The following is a 16,180-nucleotide window of genomic DNA, read 5'->3' on the forward strand; positions in this document are numbered from 1 at the left end:
GAAAATACTTATTTGAAGGAAGTAGCTAGTTTATCCCTAATTTGAACAACTAAAAGTAGGCAGAATGGTGTACCAAACTCTGAGTTTCAACTGATCATCAAAAAAAAATCAAGACAACTGCACATAATTGGAATTGATGGACCAAAAGGCTGGTTCTGGAACAAAAGTTAACATGAATCAAATATAACACTGCAGCCAGGGACTTCCCTCGTGGCGCTGCAGTAAGGAATCCACCTGCCAGTGCAGGGGATGGGGGTTCAAGCCCTGGCCCGGAAAGATCCCACAGGCCGCGGAGCAACTAAGCCAGTGCACCACAACTACTGAGCCTACGCTCTAGAGCCCGCGAGCCACAACTACTGAGCCTGTGCACCACAACTACTGAAGTCCACGCACCTACAGCCTGAGATCCACAATAAGAGAAGCCACCACAATGAGAAGCCCGCGAACCGCAACAAAGAGTAGCCCCTGCCTGCCGCAACTAGAGAAAGCCTGTGCGCAGCAACGAAGACCCAACACAGCCAAAAATAAATTAATTGATTAATTAATTAATTTAAAAACAAAAAACAAGTCCTTTCTCTACTCTGGCTCCCCTGAGTGGGGAGCTTCAGGCTGAAAGACATTTAGGAACTGCTGTCCCTAAAGGAGAACAGTCACCACACTCATGGCAGGGATTTTGCGCTCAGTAGTTCAGAGGCCCACAGGCAGACTACAAATGGTGACAAAAGGTGTGGAGCCCCTCGTTTGTACAGATTGGATTCGTCACAAATTTGCGAAGTCAAGAATTCCAGATAAAGTTTTCCAGCCTTCACCTGAAGATCGTGAAAAACATGGTGGGGATCCACAGCGACCTCATAAACTGCATACTGTTGCCAGAATATAAAGTACAAAGAGGCGTCCACGTTGGGAGAAAGATGTAATAAAGGTGCTTGGGTTACAAAAAGCACATACCCTTCAAGCTCACAAGAATCCCCTTCGGTGAAAGCAAAACTGAAAGGGGTTAAACATCTGATAAGAATCAAGCCCCTGAAGCTGCCACAAGGTCTCCCAACAGAGGAGGACGTGTCCAGCGCGTGTCTCAGGAGCGCTGCAGAGCTGGTGGCGGGGCGGCTTCAGGACCCCATGGACCAGGAAGTGAGTAAGTCCTGATGGCCTCGCAGCTCCAGAGTAAAAAGGGCAAGTCATTTCTATTTAAAGATGGTGAGAAAGTGTTCTCATTAAAATACGGTTTTTTTGTTTGTTTGTTTTGCGGTACGCGGGCCTCTCACTGTTGTGGCCTCTCCCGTTGCGGGGCACAGGCTCCGGACGCGCAGGCTCAGCGGCCATGGCTCACGGGCCCAGCTACTCTGCGGCATGTGGGATCTTCCCGGACCGGGGCACGAACCCGTGTCCCCTGCATCGGCAGGCGGACTCTCAACCACTGCGCCACCAGGGAAGCCCTAAAATATGTTTTAAATTCTAAAAACAAACAAACGAACGAAACAAAAAAACAAAACACTGCAGCCAACAGAGAAATCAAGGATCTGTCAAAAGAAAATCAGTCATATCCCACACAGGATAAAAAAGGGAACATGAAGTGACGGTAATATTATTAATGAGAAGACACAGCTTACAAGCCAACTACCAGATTTCTGTTTCCAACCATGAAAGAATAATTGGTACTGGACTCGCCCGCCATTGTAAAACTGCAAAGGTGGACAAAATATAGGAAGCAGTTGTTTTCAGGCACTGAATGACAAGCAGGGCTGAACTGTAAGCCTAGAGAAGAGGAGAGCCTGGGACTACTGGCCTGGCTTTCTGCCTGGGGGTATCTTCTGCCCAAGCAGAACTAAAGTTTCACTGAACTGAAGAGGAAGAGATGACTGTTCTAAGTTGCAGAAACGGCTGGAATTTGGGAGGAATAGCAGAGGGTAGACCCAGAATATCTTGTGGGGATTTACCAAAGGGGCTTTGCCAGAACTTCACTGTCCGTGAGCAGGGTCAGACTCCATGAAGCCTCTGTGAGGTCACGCCAATGCCAGGAGACTAGAGTTTCTGCCTACCTAGAAGAAAGAGTTCTTCTTAAGCGCCTCAGACATTCACTTAGCTGCCAGGAAGGCCATGCCTTACGCTGTAGAGCCATGCACTTGGACTAAGTTCAAAATGAAAATAATTGCCCCAGATAGACAGACAAGACAAACAGAAAGATAGAAAGAATGAATAAGCCAATCCTAATAAGACCAATCTACCAGGAATTCCCTATCAGAACAAATACCCTTTAATCCAGACTTCCTATAATGTATACTTCATAACACCCAACATAATAAGACAATTATTAGACCTGCAAAGAAGCAAGAACATTTGACCCATAATAAAGAGGAAAAAAAATACAAGCATTAGAAATAGACCCTGAGATGATCCAGATTTTGGAATTAGCAGACAAGAACTATTAAACAACTATTATAATTATGTTCAAGGAATTAAAGGAAAATATGGTTATAACAAGTGAATGGACAGGTAATTATTTTTGTTTTTTGTTTTTGTTTTTGGCCTCGCCACACAGCTTGTGGGATCTTAGCTCCCCAACCAGGGATCAAACCCAGGCCCCCGGCAGTGGAAGCACAGAGTCTTAACCACTGGATAACCAGGGAATTCTCTGGATAGGTAATTTCAGAAGAGAGATGGACACTATCAAAAAGAAGTAAACAGAAATTCTAGAACTAAAAAGTACAATATGAAAAATTCACTAGATAACTTTAATATCAGATAATTTCCATTGCTCTGTGCCCAGATTCATTAAGCCTTTCTTTAAGTTTACAACCTGAAGAACAAACAGAAAACAGAACGAGAGCAAGATTGATTGAAGAAAAGAAAGCCTAAGGGTTCAATGGGAGCATACAAGCAATGAAACACACATGCAATTGGAGTCCTGGGAGAAGATGACAAAATAGGGAAGAAAAAATATTTGAGGGAATAATGGCTGAAATTTTTCCAAGTTTGGTAGAAAATATTAATTTAGATACCTAAGAATCTTAGCAAACCCCAGAAAGGATCAAAACAAAGAGACCTATGCTTGGGCACATCACAGTCAAAATGCTGAAAACCAGAAAGTAACAGTCTTGAAAGCAGCCCACGAAAAACAACTGCATTACATACAGAAGAAAAATAATACAACTAATAGCTGACTTAACAAACTCAATTCTGTAACTATGTATGGTGATGGATGTTAACTAGGCTTACTGTGGTGATCATTTCTATACACACACGCACATATACACATACATACTATACACTATATATATATATACACACACACACACACAAAAATACTGAATCATTTTGCTGAATATCTGAAACTAATATGCTGTATATCGGTTATACCTCAGTTTAAAAGGAGGAGGAGATAGTGGAACAAAATTTACAGAGTGCTGAAAGAAAAGAATAACTGTCAACCCCAAATTCTATAACCAACAAAAGTAAATATCCTTCAAATGATGAGGGTGAAATTGAGACATTTTCAGACAAAGTCTCAGAGACTTTCTCACCACCCAACCTGACCTTTAAGAAATTATAACGGATATTCTTCAAGCTAAAGGGAAATAGTACCAGACGGAAATTCAGTTGTAGAAAAATAGAGAAACCAAAATGACAAACAAAGATACAGGTAAATATAAGAGATTGCGTTATTCCTTTCCATTTCTTTGCGAAACAAACGGCTGCTTAAAAGCAAAATAATGGTAACACCGTACCATGTATGTAGATGTAAAATAGATAACAATAGTACAAGGGATAGGATGTTTCTTACATTTTATGTAAAGTAATCCAATACTAGCATGCAAAAAAAGACTGTAATAATAAGATGCCTATTTTAATCACTAAAGCAAGATTAAAACTACGAGATACTGCTAAAAAGCCAACAAAGGAATCAAAATGGAATACTAAAAAATATCTGATTGACTGAAATAAGTCAGGAATGGAGCCCTGCCACCCAAAAAAAAGGAAGAGGAAACAAATAGAAAATAAACAGTAAGTAAAAGGCTTAAGCCCCATCACATCAATATTTACACGAAAAGCAAACATACTAACACTCCAGTTAAAAGCCAGAGACTGCCACACTCACAATGGATTAATAAAAGAAAGATCCAGCTTGTTGTATATGTGAGATACACTTTTTAAAGTAAAAGGATGGAAAAAGATGTGGCATGCAAACAGTAGGCGCAAGAAATCATGTGAGGTTATATTATTATCAAAGTTGATTTTTGAGTCAAGGAATTAAACTACCAGAGATTAAGAAGGACATTTCATAATGATAGGATAGTCAATTCACCACTCCTAAATGTGTATGGATCTAATTACCGAGCTGCAACGTATATGAGACAGCAACAGAACTATGGAGAAAAATCAGAAAACCCCACAATCATAGCAGGAGTTTTTAACATCCTTCTTCTCAGTAAATGTAACAAGTAGACACCATCCCCCCCAAAAAATCAGTAACAATACAGAAGATTTGAATAACAAGTAACCAACTTAATCTAACGGACATTTATGGAACACCACACCCAACAATTACAGGACAGGTTTTTTCAAGTACACATTGTAAATTCACCAAGACCATATGCTGGGGCCACAAAATAAATCTCAATAAATTTCTAAATATAAAAATGGTACTCAGAATGTTCTCTGATGACAAGAATTAAATTAGAAATCAATAATTTATATCTTATCTAAAAAGCCCAACTATTTGGAAATTAACATATTTCCAATGTTAATATTGGAAACAAATAAAATATCACAAGGGAAATAAAATGGGTAATCAATTACATGTCTATTGCCCTCAAGAGCTATCAGCTAGCTGAGTGCACAGACATCATACTCATTTATGTCATCATGATCATAAACACAGCTACCATTTATTCAGCACATACTACAAGCCAGACACTGAATAGAAAACAACCGTATTTGTAAGAATCTTTTCCTATTTTGCACATAAGAAAATAAACTGAAAGTATTCATACCTGACAAAGAATGGGCACTCAGTTACTTGGTTTTGGTTTTTATTTTGAATGAAGCAAAGTTACAACTTTCGAAGGAGAGAAATGTTACCTGCCAAGTCATTAAACTAAGGATGTTGCAGCCACCAAGCTGCCACATTACTGCCGGTCCCCTGAGGGGACTCGGGATGGACACAGGATGCTGGTCGGTCATGAGGCGGTCAACTGCTGCAGCCACCCCTGTCGTGCGCCCTGAGGAGACTAAGGATGAGAAAGCACAGGATATTGGCCCCAGATAGCTGGGGTGCACGTCAAAGGAACGATTTCAATGAGCCCAGACTTGCATCTTGCTATACACGGAAAAAAGCTAATTTCATTACCTTGAGATGTCTGGTTTTCTTTAATGAACAGTAATCTTTTGATGTTCTGACTACCCAGTCCTTGTTGCAAAAACCCCTTTGTATCCTGCCTCGCCCCCTGCACCCCCTTGCCCTTCAGAGTAGTCCCTCAGAGCGATGCGAGCATCCTGTCTCCAGGGCTTGAGGTCCTGACAGAGTCCGCTAAATAAAATATAACTCTCAACTTCTAGGTTGTGCTTTTTTTTTTTCAGTCCACACGCTGCTCCTCATTAATGTATAAAATTAAAGTTCAGTTCTAATAAAATGTATATGTTATAGTTAAAAACACGTCACATCCAGTGTAGAGAAAAACATACAAATAAACGCTAATGTTTTGGTTCTATTTTCCTTTAAGTTGACATTTTACAAGGGGATACTATTTGGTTAAATCTGTTTTCCTTGTGAAAGAAAATAGTTCCACCATGAGAATAAAAGGCAAAAAACTGGAATCAAATTTGCACCATGTATGTCAGACACTAAATTAGTTAGTAAGCTATTAATCTTTAATAACTCAAGAACACCTAAATATAGATAAGAATTATATTATAAAGGCCTACCAATTTATTTAAAGGGCAAAGAACATGTACAGGAAATTCACTACAAAACACACAAAAGGCTAATGAAAATTCGCAAATACTCAAATTCAAAGAAACTCAAAATGTGACATCCATGTTTGGCAAGGGTGTAGGGCCATCTCGTTTCACTGAAGAGAACGTACAGTTAACTCTAGAAGGAAATCTGGCATATCAAAAGGCTTAAAATGTATACACCCTGAGAAATTAAGGATGCCTCCAAAGGTTTAGCTTTAATCAGGTTCATTGCGCTGCTGTTTGTTAATACATAAAAACGAGAAAACAATCTGAATATCTAATTACTGATTATACTAGAATCCGCATGGCCTTTAAGAACAATATTATGAATTGTGAATTCCACCCAAGCAAGGATCCATTTATGGTGGGTTCCTACGGCATGGGAGGTGGGGGGTGGTAAATTACATATGGGGTCATAAGAGAACTCTATAATCTAGGCCAAAACATCGATTTTGTTCAACTTTTTAAAAAAGAAATGCAAGAAATATTAGTCATTCATCTGAAAAATAAACAGTGTGTCTTTCCTCAATTATTTTAAATCAGCAGACTTCGTGAAACACAAAACCCAAGTGTGGGCAGATAAATATAACCATCAAAGGAGCAGAGGAGAAAAGTACGTTCTTTCCACAGAATTGAGTTTTCCAGACTGGTGAAAAGTATTATCCCTTTAAGAATCCAATCTTCATTTTAATAGAAACGCTCCCCAAACCGTTCTCCAATAGTCCTTTAAAACAGAAGATGGGAGCTGTACTTCATCAACCTCATGATGAAGATTCCTCATCACTAACACGACTCTTTTCCGAGGCCCATGATCCTCAGTGTGGAGACGCTCCTCCCTCCTGCGAAGTGCCCAAAATGGCCATGCTTCTTGGGGTTTTCATACATTGTCATTCTATCCTGTCCCTTTGCCATCAGGCTATCCCTTCAACAGACTATCTCACCATTAACTACTGCTGTTTCTCAACTAGGATATGGCTTCGTAATACTGTAAGTGAGTCAGAGTAAACAGGCTCTGAGTAAGAACATAAAGGACTTTCAGAACAGAAAACAGGCACTGTGTCACTTATTCTGCACTTCTGGCTTACTTCCTGGTTCACGGCCCTACCCCCCAGAGCTGAGCCTGTCAGACAATGCAGTTTCTAGGTACACTGGGTATTACTCCAACAGGCAACTAGGGTGAGAATATGTTTAGCTCACCTAAAGCAGAACATTGCTGTATTTTTCCCATATTGTTGCCCAGAGGTGCTTAGTAATGCTGTCACACCTACTTTCATGACTGCACAATCCAAAGCCATTAATCTCCGCTTTGAGGGGAGAAGCCAAAATCTGCCTAATATCTTCCGCCCCCATGAACACGACTGACCTCTATAAAACAGAACACATTCCCTCTATGGTTCTGTAGGAAAAAAACCTACTGAAGGAAATGAAAAGAAAGTCAATGCGAGATCAACCACGTGCTGCTCTCTCACCTGACAACTCCACTGCCTTTCTCTGTTGTTGGCCTGATGCTCCACGGCTGGTACGCGAGCCAACACAACTACTCAGGAGCTCTCTGCAGGCTTTGAAGGGCGTGGCATTCACCTCCTGCCCTGGAAGAACGGTTAGCTGTCGTTTAAACTCTGCTGGCCACCTTTTACCATTCTACCACAAAACCTCCTGGATTCGCCAGAATGCCACGTACACAGAGCTGACAAGTGAGCCTCTGAACGAGACAGTCACAACACGGACCGCGAGAACCACTGGGGGATGGGAGCCTGTGATATCTACCCCAAGGTCAGGCTAAGGACGAGAACTCCTCAGGAGTTTCTTCACATTCTCTGACCTCATCCCCTCTGGGGGATGAGTCCCTGAGGCAGCACCCTGGGAATCCCCCCAAGCCCTAGAGCTCCGGCACGGTGAAGACAAGCAGAATATGGCCAGGCCCCCATTATGACAAGTCTTGCCACCAAGACTGCCAGACCCTTTGCTGGAGACCACACAGCATGCTAAATACTACTCCCCATTGTGGGGGGGCCGGAAGTGCCCGAGGTCCTTGAGAACATCCCAGAAAATCTGAAACAATGAACTAGAAATAGGTGTTTACACGAGTGAGATGGTGGTCAATATATACTGTTTTAGGAAAATGACTACAGTTTAATTAATAAAGTCTATGATATCAATGCCAGGAATAGATAAGGCAAATTCATAGACGTATGTTCAGAGTGAGGTCACATTCCAAGATACTGGCTGAAAGACCCTTTACCCTTAGACCCTTCCACCACCAACTGCTCCGTTTGAAAGAGAAACCCTGATGACTGGTTTACCAAGCAAGAGAAGCGAACAGAAAGATGAACCACACAGCTGTGGCAAAGGTGAGCTAGTAGGGCAACAGGAAGAAGGAAAACCATGGAGAGTGCTGGAAACCCCATGACAGGGAGAGAAAGGAGATCCAAGAACATGCATAAATATACATTTTAGGGTTCGGCAAGAGAAGATAATCTTAGTGACAATACAAATCAACTGGCCCCCCAAAAGGGTGGAGGAAAAAAGACTTCTATCACATTTTAAAAAAATGTATCGTGTTTCCGTACTTCTAAAAAATAAAAAAAATAAAGAAAAAGTATTTATAATCCATCTTCTCAAAAATGGCATGCTCAGGGCTTCCCTAGTGGCACAGTGGTTGAGAGTCCGCCTGCCGATGCAGGGGACACGGGTTCATGGCCCGGTCCGGGAAGATCCCACATGCTGTGGAGCAGCTGGGCCCGTGAGCCATGGCCGCTGAGCCTGCGCGTCCGGAGCCTGTGCTCCGCAACGGGAGAGGGCACAACAGCGAGAGGCCCGCGAACCGCAGAACAAAAAAAAAAAACAAACAAAAAAATGCAGTGGAGAGACTGCTGCTCTGATGAATGGCCGAGTAGCTGATAGTGGAATAGCCCCACTTCCACTGCAACCACATTGGTAGGCACTGGATAACTGGCAGTACAAGACTGGTCTTTGAGAAAAGGGACACCCATGGGTACTGTTACAAACGAGGAAATTAAGGCTTAGAGCACTTTGCCTAAGGCAAACATCTACAAAGAGGAAAGCTGGGCTTCATACAAAAGCAGTCAAACTACAGAGTCTTGTTATGCGTATGACGCCCACCCTCCTAAATTTAATAAATGACTTCTGTAAAAAGTGCTTTGCAGGAGTTATTTTATCCAATGCTCAAAAAACCCCATGAAGCAGATATCCTCTACTCCAACGTTTCAACTCAGGAAACTGAGGCCCTGAGAAGTGAGTTCACTCACAGTTTAGCAAACAGCCAAGTCAGGATTGGATCTCAGGTCTGGCTGTTCTCAGAGTCCACACTCACAGTCTTCTACCCTATCCGACCTGCCACAATGTCTTCTACAAAGTACCTGTGCACCTGGCTCAACACCTGATCGCTCGGTGCACACGAGATTCCCAGCGCGGAATCTGAGACACAGGAGGCCTATAGAACAGCCACCACCCTTCAGGTCCACAGCTGCAATTATGAAAGGGTATCTCCACTGGGAAAGGTTACACTTGCAGCCCACATGATAACCCTATGTACTGGAAGGTCTTGGTTATTAGACATGAGAAAAAAAATTAAGCTGAACATGCCTTTGAGGCCTATGGCTATTACCTGGCATCTTTTTAAATTCCCCCCATACAAAAATAAAAAGAGAAAAAAAAAAAAAAAGGACTTCCCTGGCAGTCCAGTGGTTAATACTCGGCGCTTCCACTGAGGGGGCACGGGTTCAATCCCTGGTCAGGGAACTAAGATCCCACATGCTGCATGAGAAAAATAAAATAAAATAAAATTCCCCCCCATACCAATTAAAATGGAATGCCTGCGGAGAGGGCCTGGGTATCAGTGTTGTTTTTAAATTTTCATGAATCCATCGTGCAGCAGTTTGGGCATCACTGAGCTAAGCATTCCCTTCCAGCGTGCACTGCACCCCACACAGCAGACAGTTATCAGGTGGTAGAATACAGCTGACACCCGTTACTCTCCAGCAGCAGAAACATCCCCTTTGAACAAAGGTAAACCAAACAGCCTCTCCTCTCCTTCCTTAAGCTGCTTTGTTAGGAGCACCCACAGAAAATTAAACCTTCACCCAACGGCTCCTCTTAGCTCTCCCCTAGCAAATCAGAACAACTGCCATTGCCCCCTGATGAGATTAACTCTTCACAAAATGCACAGATCCAATTCAAGTTTATATCAGAAATAAAAGAGAAAGAAGGAAAAAAGTGTGTTTAAAATATTGTAAAAGTGTGGAACAGTGTAAGAAGCATTACTAGTTCATTCTAATTTTGTCAGAAAGTTAGAAAATACCATTAGAAGAGAAAGTCCAAACAAAGTGTCACGTGCTTCAAGGGAGTCCCTCTATTTCCATAAATACCACGCTGTTTCACTTTAACAATACTCGAGATGCTGGTCCCTCAATATTTTCGGAAAGAAAATACAATACAACCACAGACTAGTAAGCAAGATATCAGATTGAACCCTACGAAACTGCTGCTTTATAAGCCCAAATCAGTTGAACATCTGTCATTTCATACTGTCCAGTCTAAATTTAAAGCAATATACTGTCTGTACCGAAACAGAATTAGCTTTAAATAAAAACAAAAGTTCTGAGAGCTATGAACACAACATCACATGGCTGAGACAGTGACAAAGCTTTCTACTCTCGGCTTTCCACACTCCAAGGAGCAAATTCAGAGGGAGATGAAACTGGAAGGGTGGGATGAAGAGGGAGGTGCTGCAGGAGGTGAACCTTTCCTTCCCCGCTCACTCTTAGCACACTCAGTGCATAGATTTTTTTAAAGTCAGGCTCCATTTACGCACAGGACAGCAGACATCGCTCAGAGGAGTCTGCAAACTTGGTCACTCCCTGCACCCTGGAAGGCCTCCTTCTACTTCCTGCTTAGGCTCTGTGAGAAAGGATGCCTGCTGTCCTGACCACTGATCTTAAAATGTAACTGAGCTGGGACTTCCCTGGTGGCGCAGTGGTTAAGAATCCACCTGCCACTGCAGGGTATATGGGTTCAAGCCCTGGTCCGGGAAGATCCCACATGCCACGGAGCAACTAAGCCCGTGTGCCACAACTGCTGAGCCTGTGCTCTAGAGCCCGCGAGCCACAACTACTGAGCCTGCAGGCCGCAACTACTGAAGTCCCCGCGCCTAAGGCCCATGCTCCACAACAAGAGAAGCCACCGCAGTGAGAAACCCCCTCACCGCAAGTAGAGAAAGCCCACGCTCAGCAACGAAGCCCCAACGCAGCCAAAAATAAAAATAAATCAATAAATTTGTGTGTGTGTGTATATATATACATACATATATATATATATGTATATATATATGACTGAGCTGAAGTGTCTGAAAAAGAAATAAAATGGTTGAGAGGAGGAGGGAGTCTTAAGAGACAGGATTAAAGGAAAGAGAAAGGGTCCTTCACTCAGAAAGATGATGGTTACCTGAAACCACGAAATAGAAACAGTGTGGATACAGCGAGCATGTATGTCCCCCCAAACTGAAAATAGAACTACACCACTTAGATGACTGAAAATAGATCTAAGGTAAGTAAGAATATTTCTCTAGGCAGGATGTAGATCTATAGAAACCACCTCCTCGAGTCAGTAGTCGATTCTCATTACTGACAATGTCCATGTTCTACAGTCACTGTGAATGTCAACTAGTGAATATTCACTGCTCCTGAGGGAAGTACAGGGCTAGGGTTCTGGCAGCCTTTGGTAACAACATCTTCACCATCTCAATACTTACATAACCTTGTTTTACGTATGTTTCTACTTAACCTTTATTTAATCGCTGTTGTAAATTCATGAACATTGGCCTCACAGCCAGCAGCACTGTAACACATACCTGAACCAAGCTTACTCACCTACACACATATTTTCTCCATAAGACACATGACAGTCTTCCTCAGCTAAGGAACACCAGAGAGCACTTCAGCCCTCTTTAGGGGCCATTTTAAACTGCAAAATCACCCCCCAAAAAATACAAAAATGTGGAAAGCAAGGCACTAAGTTGACCACAAAGAGGGCATCTGTTCCATAGTATGAGAACAGGCACATATTGTTTTCACCCCAGCTGGGAATATGCATGACAAAAAACTTTTAAGAGACCATGTGCGTACCCACAGAAGACCATGAAAGAGCCCCAAGTATTGATTTTTAGAATTACAAATAAATTTTAGCAAGTAGGCGAATTCGCAAACACAAAATCTACAAATATCCAGGATTAACTGTACATAAATTCTTGTAAGACAGATCTACAATAAAGGATAAAGGGAAACTAGGGTGTTTGCAGGGAGTCAACTCATCTTAGAAGCTGAAACAAAGAATGACAAATCTCTCCTGCAAACTATCCTTTGGGTAACAGTAAAGAGAGGGATGATTTCAGCCACAATAAGAAATCTGCTCGAACTAATTAGATTCTGCAAGAAAGTCTGCACTGGGTAAACAAGCAGCAGAGAACACTCAGTGAGCTCAATGACTATCTGCTCTGGCTTCACCTGGCGTTCAGAGCAAACCATCCATCGTCAGGATCCACCATGGGGAACGGCCGCAGCTCTACAAACTGCACACGAAGTCAGGAAACCTACAGTCCACTAGGCTATCAAGGAGCCTCTTAAGGAAAACTATCTGTGCCCTATGCATTTTATAATACGTAAAATCTCTGTGCCATGTGACAAGATCAACCTGCTTAGAGAGATTATCATGCTGTCTGCCCCAGGTCAGAACACCTGTAACATGCAGGCACGAAGACAAGGGCAGGACTGGAAACTGGGAGATACATTCTCACTACTGACTGGGGTTGGAGATCAACAGCTGTCTTCAATCCAGGCTCAGCTGGCTTGAAGTTACCACCTTCCCCCAGCTCGGGCCCACCTCCCATGCTCTGAGCTGGGGAAGTTACCCTTTGAGATCTGCAGCCGGATGAGTTCTCCTTCTTCTCTGTCCCAACCAAGAACAAAGAAAGACAGGAATTAAGACACTGGTCTCACTGTAAAGGTGATAGCAACTCACGCTGGGAATATCACCAGGGACTGGGGGCGATTTCCCAAAATGAGTGAATATAATGTTTAAAACACTATTGCTTTGAGGAACCTGTGTTTGTAATGCCAGTCTGCTGACTTTACACAAAACAGAGCCCGTGTTCCACAATCCCTTTATTCGGTAAGAAGTTCGAAAAAATGCTCTAGAGATTTGAGGAGCCTGAAGAGACCATCATGAGCTGTTTCTACAAACCGACAACTGGAGCCACTGATCCAAACGAAGCGTCACAGTTCATAGAAACTTCTCATTTAGTCCTCAAGTTAGACAGAAAAATCAGTGATCAAGTGTGAACGTAAAATGAGGCAGCCACAGCGGAAGAGTACGGACGTTCCTCAGAATGCTAAACACAAAATCAGCACATAATACAGCAAGTCAACTTCCTGGGGATGTACTCAAAAGAACTGAAAGCACAGACGTGAACACATATTTGAACACCCATGCTCACAGCAGCATTATTCACAATAGCCAAAAGGTAGAAACAACGCAAATGTCCACTGACAGATGAATGGATACACAACACCTATAATGGAGCATTACTCAGCCTTGAAAAGGAAGGAAATGCTGGCGCCTGCGACAACACGGATGACCCTTGAAGACACTGTGCTACATGACGTAAGCCAGACACAAAGCGACAAACATTTATGATTCCACTTCTGTGAGGCACCTAGCGCAGTCAAATTCATAGAGAGAAGTAGAACGGTGACGGCTGAGGGGAGAGGGGGTGGGGAGTTAGTGTTTAAAGGGTGCAGAGGTTCAGTTTGGGAAGATGAAAAAGTTCTGGAGACGCATAGCGATGATGGCTGCACAACAATGTGAACGTGCCTCATGTCACTAAACAGTGCACTTAAAAAGAGTTAAAATGGACAATTTGATGTTGTGTATATGTTACTACAATTTTTTTAAAAAGCAGTGATCAAAAGTAATTTTACCAAAGCAGTTGAAAGGTAGATAAACGACAAGTCATTCTTACATATGATACATCCCACAAGATCATTCAAAGTTACAACTGTGACTTAGCAGCCATTCCATTTCTAACACCCAACCTGATTTCTCCCCAGGACCAGGGATTAGCGGGGTGGGGGGTGCATAAACCCCAAAGATCAGAGGGGCTTTTCAGAGCTGCTGTGCAGTGCCAGCTTTTCCCCTAAGGAACTAGCCCACCTGCAACCTGCTAAGAAGTGTCACATTTCTGCTCCTAAAAAGGATCCTCGATGGAAGGCTGTGCCTGAGGAGACTGGTCTTTCCCACGTTTCTGGAATTTCAGGTCACGTCTATGGTATAATCCCAACAATAGCTGACTTCCTAAAGAACAAGTCTCTTACCCCAATCAAGCCAGCAAATTAATGGCTTTGGGACATGTTTACATTCATCGAAGCAAATGCGCCAGATTATATCAGATTTCCCAACGGCAACGCCAAGTGTTAGTGGGAAGAGGAAGACAAACTGGTAGACAATGGCTCACCTGTGCAGCAAAGAGCGATCTGTTTGACTGAACCATGAGACCTAATGAAAGGTTTTCACAGTGCACTTCTGGTGAAATTTCCTATTTATTTATGGGAGCTAAGCATGATCTGGAGAGACAAGCATCTAGCTAATCTGTGGGAATCTGAGTACCCATCTCCTAAATAGTAGAAGGTGCAACAGAATAACAAAGATGATGATGAACGACAAGGAAGACCCCTGACTAGAGTGTACGGGCACCACTGCCATTTCCACGTCACCCAGGAGGAAACCGGCTCAGATGCTGTAGCCAAACACAGACAGTGAGATGCCAGGTCCCTGGGTTCACAGGCCCCCGAGAGTCACAAGACTCTGCTCAAGAAAAGATGACGAGGGCTTCCCTGGTGGCGCTGCGGTTGAGAGTCCGCCTGCCGATGCAGGGGACACAGGTTCGTGCCCCGGTCTGAGAAGATCCCACATGCCACGGAGCGGCTGGGCCCGTGAGCCATGGCCGCTGGGCCTGCGCGTCCGGAGCCTGTGCTCCGCAACAGGAGAGGCCACAACAGTGAGAGGCCCGCGTACCGCAAAAAAAATAAAATAAAAGAAAAAAAAGAAAAGAAAAGAAAAGATGATGACACATCTTCCATTCTGCCAAGAAAAGTACTGCCAAGAAACAGAAGGTCTAAATAAGTAGCAACTAGGTAAAAGAAGTGAAAATTTTCAATTTAAATTGTTTGGTTTTGGCTTTCAAGGACGATTTTAATTGTTTTTTAATAAAAAGTGTATACATTTAAGGTGTATAACATGTTGCTTTGATATAAATATACAGTGGGAAATAATTACTGTAGGAAAACCACTTAACATGTCCATTATGTAGTTGTCCTTTGTGTGTGTATCCGCTGTCTCAGTAAATTTCAAGTATACAATACAGTCAAATGAAAATTCTTTAAAAAGTAAATAGGTAAAAGAGATATCCAGGATCAAGTTTATAAAGAGCCCTGCAGCTCTTGACACTGGTGTATCTGTGGCAATTCCTTTGTAAAGACACCTGAAATCCTTACTCCTTTTATACTAGTTAAGACCAGGGTAATTTACGGAATAATTCTATGGGCATTACTCAATACAAAAGCACTGAAAACATCAAACCAGGTCTTATTAAAACTGCTATAATACATACTAAAGAAAAAAGGGAAATGTATTACGAAAAAGACTTTGAATGAACGGTAACAAATTCTCCCCAAAATTACTAAAAACAATGAAAAATTTCAAGTTTTATCCCAAACATCTATTTTCTTTAATACTGTTATGAACAATCACAACTCTACAACACAATGAGTGAGTCTGTATGTAGCATGGACTCCATTTACATTTTTCTTTAGTTAACATAATTATAATGAATATGATTAGGTGGGTCACTTAAAAATATAAAGATTCCCTTTCTCAAATACATTCTTTTCTCCTAGATTTAACTTTATAGATCCAATCACCGAAGCTTACTATTAAATACAACTTTGTGTAAATAAAGGTTTTCATGAACAACAACAGTCTCCATAAATACCACTATGAGATTTAGGCATGAAAACAGTAAAAATCAACTTGATAACACGGGTGCTTATAGACTTCATTACAAATTTACTGCATGTAATGCAGTGGACTGTGAATGGAAGTTATCAAAAGCAGCCCTGACCTGAGAGAAATCTTTTCATTACATTTTTGTAAG

At 42.2% G+C, this 16,180-nt stretch overlaps 1 protein-coding gene and 1 pseudogene across 1 annotated transcript in view; one reads left to right on the top strand and one right to left on the bottom strand.

The window, feature by feature from the left end:
- The window catches only part of ABCC4 (ATP binding cassette subfamily C member 4), a 220,749-nt gene that overhangs the window by 147,547 nt on the left and 57,022 nt on the right, over nt 1-16,180 (bottom strand). The window lies entirely within an intron of this gene.
- Nucleotides 641-1,178, top strand: LOC132508891 (large ribosomal subunit protein uL30m-like; annotated as a pseudogene).

This window comes from Lagenorhynchus albirostris, chromosome 18 (genome assembly GCF_949774975.1).
Source record: "Lagenorhynchus albirostris chromosome 18, mLagAlb1.1, whole genome shotgun sequence".
Taxonomy (NCBI): domain Eukaryota; kingdom Metazoa; phylum Chordata; class Mammalia; order Artiodactyla; family Delphinidae; genus Lagenorhynchus; species Lagenorhynchus albirostris.